The sequence below is a fragment of the Parus major genome, chromosome 3 (assembly GCF_001522545.3).
Source record: "Parus major isolate Abel chromosome 3, Parus_major1.1, whole genome shotgun sequence".
NCBI lineage: Eukaryota > Metazoa > Chordata > Aves > Passeriformes > Paridae > Parus > Parus major.
The window spans coordinates 72,375,418-72,395,692 of NC_031770.1; the positions used below are offsets into that span (position 1 = coordinate 72,375,418).

General features: G+C 34.4%; 1 protein-coding gene across 3 annotated transcripts in view; it reads left to right on the forward strand.

Annotated features, from left to right (window-relative positions):
* The window catches only part of ASCC3 (activating signal cointegrator 1 complex subunit 3), a 252,815-nt gene that overhangs the window by 131,892 nt on the left and 100,648 nt on the right, over window positions 1–20,275 (forward strand). The window lies entirely within an intron of this gene.

Below are 20,275 nucleotides of genomic sequence, written 5' to 3' on the forward strand. Positions count from 1 at the left end.
AACAGTCCTCTGCTATCCTGTGAGAAAATAAAATGGACTTTCCCCTCCCACCCCAGTCTATGATCCTATATTCTGTTTTATCTATCATGAGTGTCAACTTGATATGCAGCAATGTTTAGTTTCATCCTGTTTATCACTGGAAAGCCACCTCATGAATATTTGTTCTAATTCCAGAAGCTGCACTGCATTAGTAATGGAGGTCCTAGAAGAAAAATGGGTTAGCAAACCTTTTTCTAGAATGATCTCTGAGGCTGCAAATGCAGCTCACAGAGGTGCTGATGTTTTTCTTCAAGGAACTACTAAAAGACATTTTATGCTTTTGTACAGAACTTCTCAGCTATTTCAGAGTTATTCAGGTTAAAATCAGTAATGGATTTAGCCACTGTAAATATAAGATTTAGTGCCTTTTCTTATTAATCCTCCATGGAAATGCGCTGATAAAATCTGGGATAATGTGTTGCCTATAGCATCCCCTTTCATTGTTGACAAAATTTCCTATTAAATACTAAATGTGCTTAGTAAGATCATTTGAAACCGTTGTCATATTTATAACATGATTAAACTTCTCTCCTTAAATGAAGTCTACTAGAGTCTGCTGCATAGTAGGGCAGTCTTTGCATTCAGTAAATTCAGACCTTAAGGTAAATAAATTTGTTTAAATGTCTTATTAGTGCTTCAAAATATAGAAACTGAAATTCAAAGTTATGCTGTTTAAAATAATGTCTTTAATAGGTAATTCTCTTTAAATATAAGACTTCTTTTAAATGACTGATTAAAATATACTGAAACTTTTTTCTCTGTGGGATATGGGAAGAATATTAGGCCAACAGAGGTTCTGTGCTGTCAGGCTATGACACCACTTACTGTAATGAGTAGTTCTAACAAGTTATTTGGTTGATGCTGCAGTTACAGGGGTTTGCACAGTCAGTAGCAGTATATGTGTATTCTTTTCTTTTAAAATTAGAATAAATGTTGATATTACTGTAAAGCTAACTGATTTAAATGAGTGAACATATTAAAGGTTTAATACTTTTTCCTGTTTTCTTATGCATTCTTCTCTATTTCTTATTCTTACATAAGCATTTGTGATCTCTTTGTCTTTCCTGAAATTTTAACTTCATTCTGAGCACTGAGAGAGAAAAGTCATGCAACATTCCTTTTCCTTTGACTGTGAAAATCTCCTTTAGTTAACTGCTAGGATGCTTTAACATGTAATCCAGATCAAAAAGTCTGCAATGTCTTTTCCCAGTAGTTATTAATCAATAGCTTCCCTGGATAAGAGGATTTCAACTTGAAATCTCATTCATTGTATCAAGTATATTTGGATATCAAATAGCTATGGTAATTGTAAAGAAACAAATTACAAACTCTGAGACATCTGGGAGGGAAAAGCAACAACAAAACCAGTATGAATGTTTTAATATTCACAAGTTTCAGGACCAGGACTGCACTCTTTGTACTTCAGTAGCACAGCCGACTACACACTCTTCATTTTTGCCAGAGCTTGTTTTCACCATGTGTAATCAAGTTCAGGTGTATATTGAAAATATGTGGGGTATCTTGAGAGGATAAAGCTCCCTTCTCTTCATTTTGTTCTGCCATTTAACAGGTTCAAAGACAGGCAATATCTGGTTAGTGGTGAGCACTCCAGCAAGAAGAAATCATAAATAATGTTCAAGTCAGCAGAAGTGCTCTGTGCCCTAGACCCTTTTCAGCCCAAAGAGCTTGGTTGGTTCAGCCAGTTTGCAGCTGCTTTCAATCCCTAGGGATTGTTCCAGAGGGAGGAGAAAAAAAAAGCAGCATAATTTTCTACTGACCCCTAGGTCTTGCTTCCTTTTGCACAATGTGCCTGTTAGTTCTAGTTTGCAGTGTGTAACCTTATGCAATATATTCACGTTGTAGACAACAATTTTTCAGGCACCTTTTCTGTATAAGATGCACCAAACTACACTGACAAATGATTCTGATCACATGTAGTTTTAGTACCTTTGTATGGAGATCATATGCTGACTAGAAAATAGTGTTTAACAAGATCCCATCTACTTAGGAATTCATTTGTCAGGAAATAGTGTAGCTACAGTAATTATTAGCAATGAAGAGTAATCATAGAAAAGTTAATAACAATTTGAAGGGTTTCTTCATTGTACACTGACAGTCAATGTTGCTTCTTGATCAGTTGTACTTTGTATTTCATGGTGATTATATTGTTCTCCAACAGGCTTGATGCTGTTCAGTGACTGACATTCTTTTAGAAAAAGTGTTTGATTTCTTCTACAGTAAATAAAGACAGTAAATTTTGCAAGGTCCGGCAAATTGTATTTGATTTTAGGATTTTTTCTAGCATCACGCTTGACTTACAAGGGTTCATCACAAAGTACTGTTCTTCAGGGTTGCAAATGAAGGATGCAGTGTGTTGGGTTTTTTTAAGTGGTTGGTGATTGCTTTAAAGATTTAGGCCATCAGAGAATGCCCTTTGTAGTTGTCTTTACTGAAATAAAATTCAGAACAAAACGGGTAGTTCACAGTTATCCTGTAGAATAAATATATGTGCTTTCTTCTAGAATTGCTTGATGTTTTTCCTTCAGAGCATTAACTGACTGTGTCCCTTTTGCTCCCTGAGGATTCAAGTAGGGGATTTTTTTTAAGTAGTAAAACAATGACTGTATAGGATATCATTGAACTGTGATTTTTTTTAAAAAAAAATTAAGGGTTTGACCCATTATAATTGAAAAATACATTTTCATAAACACCTAAGTTGACAGAAAACATCACTGCAATATTGGAAACTGTCTCACAGTGTCTCTTTAAAAACATGATTAGAATCAGTCCAAGTAAATAAATTCACCAAGGTACATTTAGTTGCATGATTCAGTTATTCATTTCAAAAAAATTTTATTAACAAATGGAGAAAATAAATTTCAGTTCATATTCTTGATTTCATTAATTTTCAAAATAATAAAGCTTTTCAAATATTAGTTTCATTATGATTTGATGGAATTGTTTAGGTATGTGTGTTGACTGTTTCAGTTGTCATCCACTTTCTACTTCAAACTCCTCCAAATACCATCATGTAGGCAAATTTCACTGGGCTTTTTAACTATTCCTTTAGTTTATTTGCACAAGATAGAGAGTTGATCAGAACTGTACAGAAGCAGTTTTGCACTGAAGCTGGCAATGACATCTAATTAAAATGAACTGGGAAATAATGAGTAAAATGGGAATACACTTTTAAGACTTTTAAATGAAAGAATAGTTAGAAGAAAACATAAAGTGAGAGTGATTTCAATTGGATCCACATTCTGGTAATTCCACATACCAAGAACCAGAGGTGCTTTGGAGAAAACAAAATAAGTTAAAAAGTAATTAAGCATACTTCTGGAAAGTTGTGGAGATTTATTTTTAGAGAACAGCCAAATATTTATTGATATGTATTTCTTTCTGTAGTCTAAGTTTTATTACATGTATAGTCAGTCTCTGTTTTTTAGCATATCTTTTATAGCTTGTATGGAAACCTTGGTATCTGCAAGATTAGCTGTATCTTCTTTTATCTTGGCTCTTTTGAATTCATCTTAAGATCCTTTGAACTGGAATTTCAAAAGTCAGACAAGAATCAGAAGAATCCCTACTTGCTGGGAATTATTGTCTTGGAGGAAAGCATTTTGTTGTATACAGCCACAAACTGCTACTCTTTAGAATGTACAGATAGCATTGCATATCACCTTTATCAAAGTAAAGTGAAAATTTTGCCTAAATTTTCCAAATCTCTTTTGAACAACTCAACTATTTCAGAAACCTTTTTATTGTTGCATCAAATCAAACAGAAACTGATTACAGAGCATTTCCCAAAAAAACATAAAAATCTGAAAACCAGTATTTTGATCCCACAGCTAAGATTTTTTGAATGAACGTCATATAAATATACATTTGGATACATTTTTCTACATGTACCATATTGTAATTTTTGGCTTATTTGAGTATAAAAACTGGAACTGGAAATTATGTATTATGCTAATGGGAATAGACTAACAGCACCATGTTTTTGACAAGTGTAGAGTATACACAAGCTGGGCATGAACTATAATGAAAACTGGTAGTTGACAAAATTAAGCTTACTGTGTATTGTAAAATGAAAATAAAGTTGCTAAAAATATGGAAAGCAGATTTGAAGGAAACAGTTTGTGAGAAGATGCTGGAAGAGTGCAGCAGAAAGACAGCAGTACTAGGAGACTTGTGAACTGCAGTTCTGAATTCTTAAAATATTAATGTTTTCATTCCACCTATCAGACCTTCATCTCTAGACAATACCAGTAAGTAGATAAAGAATTAATTTAAGACAGCAAAGCTAAAAAATGAAAAATATTTAAATATCTAGAACTAGAGAAACATTAGAACATTGAAACATGTTTGAAGCATTACTGAAAATAGTTATTTATATGTAAGTTTTGCTGTATTGTGATGGTTTGCAACCTCTGGAATAAAACTGCAGACAAGATTTCAAAATTTTTTGCGCAATTCATCTCGTGAATCTTTACAGTGACAGATGGCAGAAATTTTGAAAATGTGAGTCACTGAAATGGATGTCAACATAGTCCATCTTTAAAGCAAATTCTTTAAATAGGGGAAGATTTTGATGAAGACTACCAAGATTTCTAAAAAGAAAAATTGAGAAAAATTAGCAAATTTTCCATGTTCCCCAGTAGATACAACAGGACTAAAACCCAAATGAAGTTTTCATAATTAAAACTAAATGGGGGAAAAAAAATAAAAAGAAAGAGATGCTTTTCTCTAACAATCAAAAAAATCTTCAGAGAAGAAAAATAAATACTCATTACCTGGGGAAAAATGTTACATGTACAGCTGCTGATTGCCTGAACTCAGCAAGACTTGAAATATTTTGCTGCACACCAGCAAAATACTCATGACCAGAAGAGCTTGCAGCATCTTGGTTCTTTCAGGGGCGATGTTTGCTGGTTGCTGCTCGGTTTTCACTTTTAGTGTTTTCTTTTCCAAATAAGGAAATATAAGATCTTACCTATTTGAATAAAGATCTTGAGCAACATTTTTTAAGAAGCTGTGTTGATTTCTGCTAACTACTCCAAGGATCTGTCCTTTTTATTGGGGATGTTGTATGATCTATGAGTGCTAACACAACGAGATGAAACTTGAATTTGCTGTCATTATTGTCTTGTTTAAGGTGATGACCTCAAGTTAGTAATTAATGTCCTAAGGATTCCCCTCTGTCTTTTTTTCCTTTTTCTAAGACAAAAACTGTGACTTGCACATTTGGAAGTTCTAAAATATTGAGAACTGTTGACAAAATGCTAAAAGCCTAGTGTGGGAGGGCAAACCCTGAGGTTCTTGAAATTGGAGTGTCAAAAGCATTGCAAAAGCCTTTCAAAACTCTTCATAATGATAATAATAAAAGCCAGGGAATCAAAGGCCATTGAATCAAGGACAAAAAATGCTGCACATTTTCTTTCTGTGAGTGTGTCTGGCTTTGATACACAGGAATTTTGTAATCAAATGTAGAATTCTAGGGCAAAGTCTTTGATTCTAGTGATCACTTCTTCCAAGTATCGTGCTCTGTATGGTTATCAGGGACAAAAATCAGAAATCTGAAGTGTTTGAAACTGTTAATATTGTATTTCCCTGCTTTCATTTAAACTGTAGTATTGCTGAATAATTGAACAGAGTCCTAGCTGGTTTACAGTTGAAGGATCTCATTGGAAAACATACTAAAACTAATGGAAAATAGACTGTTGGCTTTGGAGTAAGCCCTGAGGACACAACTTAATACAGCACAAAATAGTGTTTCATAGAGAAAACACAGCACAGTGTTTAACTTCTGCAGATGTGGACATTCTACAAGCTTCTGGAGCTGAAAACAATAAGAAAATGGAAAGTTGTTCCAGTGATCCAGGGATTTAAAACACTTTTATAGATATACCATTATTGCTTAGAATTCTTTTAATGATCCCTTACACTCAGAAATTATTTTCTGGGCTTTTGTTTGATTGTTATAGCTTAGTTTAAAAAGTGTTTGTACTGCCTTGAAACTTTGAAAACATACCCAGTTTCTTCCTTCATGGCCTGTAGTTACAAAACAGCTGTAATAGTTATTTTCAGGTATTCCTTTAGATTTTGTTCCTCTGAGGGGGCATATTCCTTGAAGTAGCCACCAAGACCTCTTGTCTAAGGAAAATATCCAAGATGATTGTCCTAAGAGACTCCTGTAGTTTTCAGAGTGCTGTACAGATCTACAATTCTTTGATTCAGCATCACATATTTACTGAGTACTGTCAGATTTACTGAGTTGGCAGTCATAACCGTATTCATTAATTTATCGTACCTGTTCCAGTTTCTTTAAATTTCAGATTTTCACACTTCTGAGGAAATCAGATATTGAATGAAAACAGATATTTTCATAACAAAAATAATTAAAGAGAAGGGTGGAAGATTGCCAGAAAAACACAATTATTAATAAGTTTGTAAAAGCAAAATAAATAATAGTTAACTACATAAATAATACAGCTAGAGTGCATGAGAAAAAAACAAACGCTGTAAGATGCTGTCCATGTACAAATTCATGTTCTAGGCAGAAGCTTAATAGTTTTCATCATGAAATTGAACTAGTATTGGTAAATAGCTGAGAACTAATGTAATCAAAAGCAGTATATAAGGTTATTTCAGTTTTGTATATATGAATTCCAACTATCAAAAAGGCTTCATTTTTGGGAGAAATAAATGGCTACAGGAAAATGATGCTGTTATAGATTGAGCCTAGAAACCTCTTTGCTGGAATTTAAAATAAATTCAAAGTATTTTCCTAGTGCGGAAATAAATATGCCCTAACATAAGGGAGGTGAAACATATCAGTTACAATTTTTAGGAAACAAAGCAAATAGAGATTTTTATTTCATTCTTCGAGTCATGGTTTTCAATCCTAAGTATTGAGAGCCACCTCGTGGCCATACCTTTTAACGCACATAAATGACCCTGATTTTATGGTCGTTAAAGGCCCTTGATCCTTGTTTCACATCTGAGCGTTTTGATGACTGAGAATTAAAATATGACTTCCAGGCATTTGCCTGAGGTGCAGCTCTCCTCTTGACCTGAAAGATGGGTTCTTTACATTTGTATGACATTTCAAAGTTAATTTTTTTCTTCTTATTCTCATCTTTAGTCTTTTTCTCTTCTTGCATCCACTAATAGATGATATTATAAAATGCAGGACGGATAAGATACTAGTGTAATAATTATAATGTATAATGTACTTGTATAGTACATTTACATATTTATATGTAGTAATATAATATAGACTGCATTCACTTTTTCTTAAAAGATATAAAATTCTTGAACAATGCATATTTTAGGAAGCTTAAAAATTTGACAGTTTTAAGCCTTTATTTCTCTGTCTGTTCATCATTGTTTTGTTTACCAGAATAACACTTATTAGTGAATAGGACAAATCAATATCTATATCTTTTGGATTTGTGTTTACCCTTATGAAATATATGTATTAAATTTGCTTCAAGCATCAGAACAGGGATTATTTGGAGAAAATGCATGAGGATTAATTGAACACAGATTTGCCAAATGGCTTTATGTGGGGTTTTTTCTGAGGGAGAAATGTCAGCTTTTTTTTGTGACTGTAAAGGAGGATGTAAATATGGCAGTTCACCAGTTAAAGCCATAATCTAGATTTCCTTGAGTTCAGTTTTCTGTTCCATAATATAAAATATATACTATGTTTAATGGTGGAGGGCCAATACTCTACAAAGTAGAGTATTCTTTTGGAATTTTGAAGGGGTAGGAGTGAAATTCCTCATTAAGTTTATATTTACTTCTAGTGTTAATGGAAATCTCTTTTTCCCTATGAATGAATTTATACTCAGGAATCACAGACAACTTTGGGATTTCACAGTCAACTCACTTTATCAAATACAAAAAAGTCTGTAATTTTGCTCTCAAACTAAAAATTAGACCAATAACTGTAGAAAATTGCACAGATAAGGAAAAAAAAATCACTTAACATCTCTTATCCTTTTTCTTCTTAGAGAAAAATTGAGATTAACTAGGCATTTAATCCCATTATTTGTCTGACCACAGTTTGGGAACATTTCAGTTGTAGTATGTTCTTGTTAGCTTTGTCACATGGAGAAAAACTGGGTTTTGTCATACTTTCAAGTAGCACAATGACCTGTACTGAGTCTGGTGATGCCAGACTGTGAATTTATGCATCTATTTGTCCATCACAAAGGAAGGGCTATGGGAATGTAATTTTGGGGTTGCATAATTACATTTGGGGATTCTAACAAGTCCAAAGTGAGTTTGTGATAAATAATGTCCCCTGATTAATTTGCCATTGTCGTCAATAGAAAGGATGTAAAGTCTACATTCCTATTTTTCTATAATGTTCCTTAGTTCTGTTATGTTCAGCATTTAAAACGTAAGATGATCTGATTAATTTTAATGTATGAGTATCAGAATAAGCAGATATTAGTGTGAAGGCAGATAATTTAAGTTCCAATTTATTTGGAATATTGAGTGATAATTAAGAGCTATTAGTGATATGTGCCATCTGGGAGTGTTGGGAAAATGCCACCTGAGTCAGTTTCAATAGAAATTTGTTGCAATGGAAAGTTATTTGAGGGTGTAATTTGTCTTTTATTCTAGCCAGGATAATTCTCATCCATTAGTCGGAATTTGAAACATGGATTGCTTTTCCGGCTAAAATGATAGCACGCAGGTTTTAGGAGACTGCACATGGTAACTACAAATGTATGATGTGTCTGAGCCACTGTTGTAGTTGGTGAAGTTCAGTGCACTTCAGGCAACAGAGCCAAGAGGATGCCCAAGTTCATCCACGAGCAGACATGGGAGAGAGCAGAAACATTGCACAGGCTGCTGCCACTGACTGCAGGGCGCTCAGACTCCTCCTGCAGGTGTGCAGATATCTGTGCAGACATCTGCAGTTTTGATCTCAGACTGAACCTGCCATGTCAAGCTGATGTCAAGTGGCCTGTCTCAAAATGGTCACACAGTTACTTAGCTTTTACTTGGAGATATTTCTCTGCGCCAGACAGCATTAGCCAGCTCTCTTCCCTTCCATAGTAGCAGCCTGCAGATTAAACAATTGTGGTGGAACTAGCTGCTTATCTTAAATGATGCCTTCTCAAAGAATAAATTGAGTAGGGGGTATGTTCTAGGTTGATCTCAAGAATGAAAAGGCTATACCAACCATTATAAGTCATCAGTCCATTTCTATAGGTATTATCAGAAAGACTGTCTGATAATGTTACAGAAAACAGGCTCAGTAGGTTTCCCTCCAGCAAGTGTTCACTGGGGTTAGCAGAGATACAGCCAGTGTTACAGATAAGCATAGCCCTTCTCTTTCCATTCTATTTAAAATTTCCTTGACAACAGAATTGGCAATTCCATATTTGGAGCTCAAAAATCAATTAAGAAATATAGCTGATATCCAAACACAAAATCAACAGAAGTAGATACCTTCGTTTAATAACTTCTGACATTTAGACTGGAATTCACAAAGTAAAATATTCTTAGATGTGTTAATCAGTTGCTAAAGATAAGTGATGATATGATATCCAGCTTTGCTTTGCAGTATGAATATGAACCTGCAGTGTGCCCAGGTGGCCAAGAAGGCATCCTGCCCTGTATCATCAGTAGTCTGGCCAGCAGGACCAGGGCAGTGCCCCTCTACTCAGCACTGGTGAGGCCACACCTCAGATCCTGTGTTCAGTTTTGGGCCTCTCATTATAGGAATGACATTGAGGTGCTGGAGCAAGTCCAGAGAAGAGCAGCAGACTTGGAGCACAAGTCCTATGAGGAACAGCTGAGGGAGCTGGAGTTGTTTGTTCTGGAGAAATGGAGGCTTTGTGGAGGCATTACTGCTCTCTACAACTACCTGAAAGGAAGCTGTGGCTAGGTGAAAGCTGGCCTCTTCTCCCAGGTAACCAGTGATAGGACAAGGGAAAATGGCCACAAGTTGCACCTTAGGAGGTTCAGGCCGGATATGCAGAAAAATTTCTTCACTACAAAGGTTGTAAAGCACTGGAACAGGCTGCACAGAGAAGTGGTGGTCTTACCATCCCTGGAAGTATTGAAAAAAAGAATTGGATGTGGCACTTCACAATGTGGGTTAGGTGGTATTAGGTGAAAGGTTAGACTTGATGATCTTGGAGGTCTTCTTCATCCTCTCTGACTCTGTCTTTTATATTATTACTTATACATTATGCTGTTTACAGTCATTTTATATACAATATAGCATATTTTATGAGAGTTTTCAAAGTGCAAAATGAGAAAATCAAGTGCAAGTAAAAGTTTTAAAGCTATGTGTCACACTGATTCTAATTAAAAGTTTGTTCAGAGTGCAAGAGTCAAAGATTTTTCGCTCCTTTTATTCTGATTTTAATTCATAATTCGGTATTACCATCTTGAAACCACTGAAGACTGATATCCTGGTGATAACCCTGTAGTGTGCATGTGTTACATAATGCTGCAAACATGATATTTGCCTTGGCACTGAGCCATGGTGTGTGGTTCAGTTCTGTACAGATCAAGTGGTTGTCTTTATCTAGGAAAGCTTCTATGTTTTCAATGTGCTTGCAGTGATAGTTATTGAACTTTCAGTCTTAAAGTAGGGAAATCACTTTTTTATTTTTATGGGTTTTTACTTCAGCCTCAGTTATTTTTTCTACTTAAAACAATAAAAAGATACTCTGTTCTAAAATGTTATTACTTCAAGTGATAAGTTATATGGACTAATGAATGTACACAACACTACTTTAAGGCAAGGGTTGGCATTGTTTACTATTTGCCTTGTGGGGATTAGAGGTTTCACCACCACACATACAAAATCTCTCCTGCCCTTGGTTGGTGGGGCAAGGATGCAAACCTGGCCTGAGCAAAGCACCCTGCCTGCTCCACAAATGGCCAGTTGCTTTCAATCACTAACCTCCAACCTTTCACAGGCTCTTAAAAGAGGATGGAGTTGTGAAATGGAAAGCTCTTTTGAGGAGACTAAATGCATGAAGGATGTAATGATTTTAACTGGTATGACTACTAATTGTACAGAAGAATGTTAATATAATTATTATATTAAAGAAAATGAAGCTCATAGTGTGGCATCTGACACTTTTGAACAGTCATTAGCACTAATGTATGCAAGATAAGTAAACACAGTGTGAAAAATTGAAATTAATGAGAGTTGGAGAGAGACTGTGCAAGCAATCAGCACAGCAGCTCTCCTCTCACCTGTTTTGTGCTGCTATGTGCTAAGTGAGAAACTAACAGTCTCCTTACCTCTTCCCATACCAGATAATTTGGTCTCCATGGTGTGTTTGATATGTGAGATACTTTCTTATATTTCCTCTGAGAAAATATAAGAATTGTCTTTACCTGCTATGTAAGACAATTAAAGTTAACTTGATGAAGAAACTATATATCCTGCTTTAAAATAACAGCATATGAATTACAATAGCTTAACAATACCAATCTCCTCAGTTTTGCAGAGGGTTTCTAATCTTGTTTATAAACCCCAAGGCAGATGGATAAATTAACATCAATGCGGTATTCTTTTTTCTCAAACTCTGTAAATATGCTATAAAACCTACTTGAACAAGAAAATTAAGTATTCCTTTGCTCAAAATATCAGCTTTGGGTGGGAGGTATACGTGCTAGGTTATGTAAATGCTTAAAGAATTGTAGAGGTAGAAAACAGTCTTTCAAAGCTGTATTTAATTATACATAAATATGTTCATCACTGTGATTTCTAAACTTTACAAAGCAATTATCTTGCACACTTCATGAAGTATCAAACAAAATGTTAGTAAGTAACATAAAACATTGGTACTATAAGGGCTGAATTTGAGGGGAGGGTTTTTTTTAAGAGAGGAGAGTAAAAAAAACCTGATTTTTTTTATCAGTAAAGTTGGAAACTACAAGGGATCTTGTAGTTTAGCAGAGGTCTGTGGGAAAATACCCTACATTTGAACAGAATCTGGGGGTAAAATGAAGCTGTTTGGAGGTGACTGCACGGTGCTCGTTTCTTGCATCTGCTGGTTTCCTCTGGCAGCAACCCTGATGGCTGCCTCAGTATAGCTGACAAACTGACTCCAAATTTCCAAGTCTGCTGGCCATAAGAGCACAGTAATAGAAACCTGCTTGTCCTGTCACTTATTAGGTGCTACTTCTGTACCTTTTTAGGTGCATGGAGACATGATGTTACCTTTAAAACTGATTTTGAGTGATGTTCAAGAGTCACAGTCTTCACAGTTGTGCACTGAATTTGCAGAACTTGAGAGTAGGCTGCAAGTAATTTGGAATCAAACTAGCGAAAAAAGACAACATAATTGTCAAAGGTGTTAGTAATAACTGGATGGCTGTGTTGAAAATCAGCATAAGCCTTACAGATGCCATTTTCAAGATTTATTTTTTTGTCTGGAGGGTGCAGTGGAAAAGTTTATGAAACAGTAACGCAGTGAAATAATTCTGGGAGAGATGAGGTTAGGGAAACCAGATGGAACAAGCATTTGAGTTGGGCCAGAGGCACAAGGAATATAAAATTCATAGGAAATCAGGTTTTACTAGTCTCACCCTTAAAGGTATATTAGTGTTTTAATGGATTTTTTTATTTGTTAGTTCTGTATCAAATAAAGTAAGTAATTATCACTTAATGTAATTAATTAGATGTTACTGTATAAACATTGCAATATGAAAATACATAAACATGTGTGATCCTACATATCCTTTACAGAGTTCTGAAAACTGCTTGTCTTGTGAAATTTAACATTTGGCAGCCCTGAACTACAAAGGTTACCAAGAAATCCTGAAATTCTTCTGTAATATCAAAAGCACAAGAGGAATGAAATATCTTTAGTTCTGAGACTTGTTTAATGTTAGCATACCAATAAAAAAACTGAAAACCTTTAAATGATGCTATTTACACCATGAATTTGCTTATGGGTCTTCATACTGCCCTGGTATCAGTGAAAAAGCCAGGTTTACAGTGCTGCAGATGGTGTCATGTTCCAGTTTGTTTTTCTGGTTTTTTTCTTGTTTTGTTTTGTTGGTTTTTTTTTTTTCTTGTTAAAATTCAAGTTACATAGTTCAAGTTACTTAATGAGTGGAGAATATATTTGTGACATTTTTTAGTTTAGGAATTTCTGTCACTTTTAATGACTGCTGGAAATTTTTATCATGGCTTCATAGTATTACTATGCTCATCTTCCATGCTGTGTAGGACAGAAGTTAGAAGAGTGAAGAAAGCAAGCCATGATATCTAATTTAACATTTAATCCAACAATTAACATAATCTAACATTTAATACTTAATAATGCTCATCTCTCTAGAAATTACATTCCTGGTTTAAGATAAGGTTCAGCTTTTCATGGTCATGTGTAATAACGCCAGTCTACAACTATTTGAAAATCATGTGAACTATTAATTCATACTGCCCATTTCCCATTACCTATAAGAATTGTGATAAAAATTCCATTCTTCTGGAGAATCCTCAGTTTGTCATTTTGCATAGCTGTGAAATTTAGTGGACATTTGTGGTTTAATTATGAAGTGAGAAATATGCTTAATGTTCATAAAATATTTTTCTTGCAGGTCTAATAATATCTCAGTCATCATAGCCTTTGGTAAATGGCTAAAAATAGTTATGATATGTATATGTAGATATAATATGTATTGAGTAAGGTGCAACGGTATCGGAAATAATTTTAAAACACTTTCTGCTTTCATTGTTTCTCACTAAAAATGCATTCAGTCTTGTCATGGCTCAGCAGAGTGGCAGTTTTGAGTACTGCAAAGCAAAAAATGTGTTCTCAAATATAACAAATATTTTTATAGACACCATGTAGTATCACTTTCCTGTTGAGGCAGAAATATTGAAATCTTTGCACAGTTAAGCACAGCAACAAAAGGTTTAACTAGGTCTCCAGAGGTTGTCAGTATTCAAAGTGAAACCAGTAAAATTCATCCTTGCATGTCATCAAACTCTCTTCCTATCAATTTCTTTCAATTCTGTATATCTTCCCTACCAGCTAGTTTTATAACATCATACTGAAAACTTCTTCTGTCAGCAAAACAGACTAAGATTGATATTTTTTTCATCTGGCTACTCCAAATGGTTAACAAATATGACAACAGGACTTATCGTCTCAAAGGCTGGAGACAAATAGATACTTTGCTGTATTTTACATGTTTCATACATCTGTTCCCAGAATGAGAGTGGTTGAATTCTAAATTGATGGGAAAGAAAGATTTTGACTGAAATGATTTTGAGTGCAATTTAAAATTGTGATGTTATTTATACAATTTATTCAGTCTTAATTGATGTGCATTTCCATGTTGTTGTTAAACTGTTTTGACACTTGTCTTAGTAAGATTTGAGATTATTTAGTAACAGGCTGGTGTCACAGATCTGGGGACGTCCAGATTTTCAGCATGCTGAAGCAGTACAAAAATTTATCTATATAATTTCTATTTTACTTGCTATAAACAAGATAAATATGCTTATCATTGTACAATATATGAAAAATACTGTTATTTTCACTGAGAGGTGATGCTTAAACTGGGTGATTTTAATGAACATTTCCTTTCTGTCTAAACCTATTGCTGGAATTATTTTTCAATCTAAGTTCTTAAAACCTTTTATCTGAGAATCAGTAATTTATTCACTTTTAAGACAAGCACCACAGCCTGGCTTGAAGTAAAATGTTAGATTACTTTGGTCCATGTTATAAAATTCTGGCTCAGATTGAGGTAGTGTATTGTCTATACAAATAGTTCCCTTTTTTTCTTTATAGGTTTTTTTTTTTTGCTAGGCAGTAAGTGAGGTAATTGGAAGCTCTACCAACATCCTCAGTGACTTGTTGCAAATCCATCATTTGTGCATGGTCAGACTTGCATTCATGTTTCTTTCATTCTTCGCTTGTCTGGCTGGCTCAAAAGTGCAACATTTTAAACATTATACTACATTTCCTTAGCTTCCCTGATCAGTGAGGTCTGTAAACACTTCTTTCTAATGCATTATAGATTATAGATCTGAGGAATCAAAGATTACATTAAACATTTACCTCTTGCTCAAGTTTTTTAAATCTGAAGGCTGTTCCTCCTTTTCCCACAGAATAATTCATTCTCTGTGTACCATGTAACTTTTCCAATGGAAAAAAAAATGGGGCTGCTATGATGTAACAGTGTACTGTAAAAAGAACACGGTGAGAAATGCAAGACATTTCTGGACACCATGCCAACTCCTTCTTTAGCTGATAGTCATCACTTCTTAAAGTACCGACTGGATGAAACACAACCTTATGCAATAAATAAGTTAGGATCAGTGGTAAGGCCAGGGCAATAGAAAAACTGTGCCAGAAATTCTGCCTTACACCTCCTTCCTTTGTGAATCAAAAAAGGCATGGAATTATAATTTATTTGAATTCTTTTTATGCTGTTCTGATTGGAGCAGTCCCGCTACTCTCCTTTCTTTCTCCTTCAGAGGTGTTTTTAAAGCACTTTACAGAACTAACTGAGGTGATATCAGTAAATTGATCAGATAGTAACTCATAGGTTTAAAAAATTCTAACATTGATACAGTGAACTTAAATTGCCAGAGTGAGACAATTAGATTATTGATTCTTTCAGGAGAAATTCAAACTGCTTCACATTTGTTTGTTAGAATTACCATCTTCAAATAATGTCTTTCCAGGTACCAACTAATTATATCCCAGTAAAAAATGTTGAACAGAGATACTGCTTCAGGATAACTATACAAAGTGAATAGTTAGATGTCACCCTTAAAATTAAGCCTTCTGATCTTGTTTTCATAGTTTCTAGCCACTTTCCCAGGAAAGTAACTATAAACATAGATGGTTATACATTCTTTCAAAGAAACATCTTTTGATGGACGTTTGTCACGACCAGTGTGCTTGGGAAGGTGGTAACCTAACCATCCAATCCCTGGGCATTGCTGAGAATCTATAAATACTGGAGTCACAAAAATAAAATCCTCCTTTTTCCCTGTCATACATTGAGCCGTGTCCGTGAGAATCATTTTGTGTCCTACAGCGACAGGTAGATACATTAAAAAAGTGAAGATGGAGAGAATGAGCATGCATACTCATTATTAAGTAGAATACTGGGCAACCTACATCCCTGCAGAAATGATCTGCTAGGTCATGTGTGTCATCTTGGCGAGGAGAGCTCTCAGTAGTTTTTGGGCTCTTTACAGGACCCAGTTGCAGGGTGAGGAGTCAGTGAAGCTAATGCCTCTGTTCCCAGGAAAGAGCAAGGAAAGTAATCTTACTGCTACCCCCAAAAACACTGCTTTATCCTTGTCCTAGAAACAGCTGCTGATAGCTTAATTATTATGCAGACAATACAAATGGAATAATACAAGTAACAGTTCTAATTAATAAAAGGACAGTCCTCAAGTAAAATCATTGTACTTCAAATGCATACCTTTTTTCTCCCTTGAGACTCAAATCTGTATTTCTCCATACAATTGTCATAAACTGCTAACCGTTTATGACAATGATAATGTTACTGCTTATCTTTCATGGGTTAGTATTTTCTCTAGGTTTCATGTACTTCTCTAGCTGCGTATAAAGGAGTCTCATTTTTTTTCCTTTTATTAAAAATTTCTTTTTTTTTGACTTTTTTTTTAAAAAAACCCCAACTCTTACGGTTTTATTTACGCCATCCAAGGTTTGATCTCTCCCCTTTGAAACAGAAGTTGAAAATAAAAGGATAAAACTTTTACGTATATAGGTAAATTAATATGCAATATGAATGTAGTAAATTCTGAAGAGTAAAAATGGTGAGTGATCATACAATTCTTTCTTTCTGTTTCTCTCATACTTAGTTCTTTTAAATTTATGGAACAGCAATAAGCCCATGGATGGACTTGTCAACTTTCCTTTTTCCATTCTGCTTCTCTCAGCTGACCTTTACTTCTGGAGTAGATGGACACTTTTTCCATCCTACCCTGATCTCATACATTTTGAAAGACAGTCAGTATTCTTAAAACAAATCAGCAGAGCAGATTCAGCAGTCTTAGTAATATAAATGAGGCAGAGGAGGTTTTTGTCTTGTTGGGACTTAAAAGAATTTAGGTCAGCCTACAAATTACATTTTCTAATGTCTTGAGCAACTTTACAAAATAGTTACTTGGATATACTTGAACTGTATTCATCACACAGCAGTAGTACTAATTATAGCTGCTGCTCATTGAAGGCTTCAGCAAAAGATTCCTTGCTTTGGTGTAGGTGTCTGTGATGTCTCTGCTATCTGAGCTCCAACACTCATCAAGTGAGGCTAATGAGGCCTCAAAATTAAGAGCTGCTACTTTGCAGGGTGTCAGGACAGTGCAGAGAATGGAGGATGGGAATAAATTGCTCAGAATTGCTCAAAGCAGTGAACAAATATAATGGTGCATTCTGAACAAGCTGCAAGTGCTGGCCTATAAGGAACTCCACAGAAAGGAAATTACAATGATTGAGTCATATGGTCATGAGCATGAAGTTTGCTATAGTAAGGAGATTGTGAGAAAAATGCTAGAATAGCCTTTGCCATTTTTTGTTATTGAAAGAAAATACATGAGTCAAAAAACCACATTATTAATGGGAAAAACACCCAAATTCAAAATTTCATGTAGTAGCTTAAGATGAGGGAGCATAAAAGAAAAATGATTAATCTACTGAGGGAAAAAAAGTTACGATAGCAAGAAGTAAAGGTCTGCTTTGTTGTCCTAGTTTGTCTACTAGATGAGAGTAGCAGTTGGAGATTTAAAAAAAACAAAAAACAAACAAAACAAACCATGAATTCATGTTTCACTAATCAAGAAGGAATTTCTTGGCAGCTGCTTCTTGTAATCAAGATTTATTGCTCTTTTTTACATTCTTTTTTATATAAAATGTGAAAAAAGTTATCTATACACCTATTAAAAATTTCATTCTTTGGTTCACTACATGAATATTTCAAAGAGTGTACACCTTATAGTTGTTATGAATGATGATACCTTTGTGGTACCAGATGTATGAAAAAGGTAAGGAAGGATGTTATTTAAGTCTTTAGTAGAAAAGTTGGAATTCTTTTTTTTCCTGCTATGTATGCACCATTTCTTATTAAAAATAAGCAGGACATTTTTCTATGTCTAATTGTGACATTTTTAATGTGTCTTAATCAAGAATTGCGTGAAATTCAAGACATTTAAAGGAGAAAAATAAAGGTGGCAGCAAGCTAAACTGGGAATTTAACACATACTGTTTTAGATGCACACACACATGTAAGCAAAGGTCATAAATCTACAGCCCTCTTGAGCAATAAGGGAGGGGAAAGAAAATCAATTCTAATCAGGAGACCAGTGCTATACCTCATAATAACAACTTCTCCATACACCTGAGGCACTTAGTAACATTTGGTATAAATTTTAAGCAAAACCTCTTAGTTTTATTCTGTAATATAACAAAGTGGAAGCAATATAACTTTCTATAGTTTCTCTTCCTTTATTTAGTAGTTCTTGGTTTTGTTGTCTCTGTAACCTTTAAATTCCAGATTAAATACAATAGCCATGCACTTCATTATCACAAGGGTTTAAAAGGTTTGTTTAAAAGCAGATGTGCTGCCATTAAATGATACATTGTGTGAGCAATTTTTCAAGGCATCACTGAGATATGGGAATTGGTTTTTTATTTTATTTTCTCAGGTGAACTTTATAAAATTGGATTATATCATTGTTCTTGAACTAACTTGCCTTGTATCTTGGTAATTTAAAGCGAACACAAATTTATGGGAAGAAAATTAATTCCATTTCTGTGCAGTTAATAGAATCATCCAAAATAACCAGCAATTTTATTTCCTCAGCATTTGGTTTATTCCTATGTCAAAAGTGAGCTGTGATTTTTTTTTAGTTAAAAAAGCTCATCATTTTCTGTCTTGGGAAAAAAAGTTCATATATTTCTAACCTGCTAGCTATGTAACCTGGAAGTCTAGCACTTCACAGATTCAATAAATGAACCTGTACATATTAAATATTTAAAAGATGTTGTTTGAGAATATGCAGTGTATTTTAGAACGAGGTTTTTATTCTTTCTAAATGCAACAAGTTGGATACATGTGAGTGTAACTATGCATTTTTGAAAAGTTGATTAACCTTTTTTTACTTGAGCTTGTAAATATTGAATTACAGTCAGACTAGCATTGCCCTATCTTTATACGCTTTCTGTCACAAACCTTTCTCCTTCCTCTTTCTTTTTACTGTATTCACAAGCTCCTTTCTCTTAAGCTGATGAAGTTGTACCTCCTAAAACCATAAGCAAATAGTTTTCTTTAATGTGTAATACACAATTCTACTACTCTTAGCCTTCCATTTGTATATTGCCCTGTCTTTTAATACATTAAGTAACATAAGCAATCAAATTACAAACAAAGGTATGCAATTTTTAAATTGTGAGGATTTGAGAGCAAGATTCTGCTTTTGTAGTTAAGATTCTAATATTTAAAGTGTAATGTTTTTTAATATTGAATAATTGTGGGTTTCGAAGAGTAGATACTTAAATACATATAAAATAGGCATGTGACACCAATACAAAAAGTTCTACTGAAAGAGTGAATTTTTTGATAGTTGTTTAATCAGTTTCTTAAGAAAAGAGCTGATTCTAGTTAAATGCTTACACCAAGTCCCAGATATAATCAAGATCAATCCAAATTTCCATGTCACAGTGAGGTATGCAGCTGAAGTGAATTTTCCAAAACCTGTGAATTTTGTTGTCAATAATCAATAAATGCAAACCTTGGTGCATCTGTGCTCTTCATGAAATATTTGCTTCCATTTGTTAGCTCATGAAGAATAAGCTTCATGAACTGCAGGACCACTTTATCAATTTATTATTTATTCATTTTTAAGCACTACAGCAGTTAATTAAATTTGCCAAAAGTCATGTACAGTTTAAAAGCTGAGTTTGATTTCCTTTAAACGAATAGTAAATAATTACTGCTAAAGTGGGAAAGATCAGATATTGAGAAGCTGGATAATTGAGAAACTGAGAAATGTGTTTTTCCTACAATATTTTTCTTTTCATATCCTCCTTTTATAATTGCATTCTCATCTCCCTATTTATTTCTGTGTTTGCAGAGATTTATTCTTCATGTTTGGCAGTTTGCCAGTACTGTGAACCATGTTTTGCTTTGCTTTGCCCACTCTATACCCCATAAATCAACTTTTTGGTGGCTGTGTGTCAGGAAATGG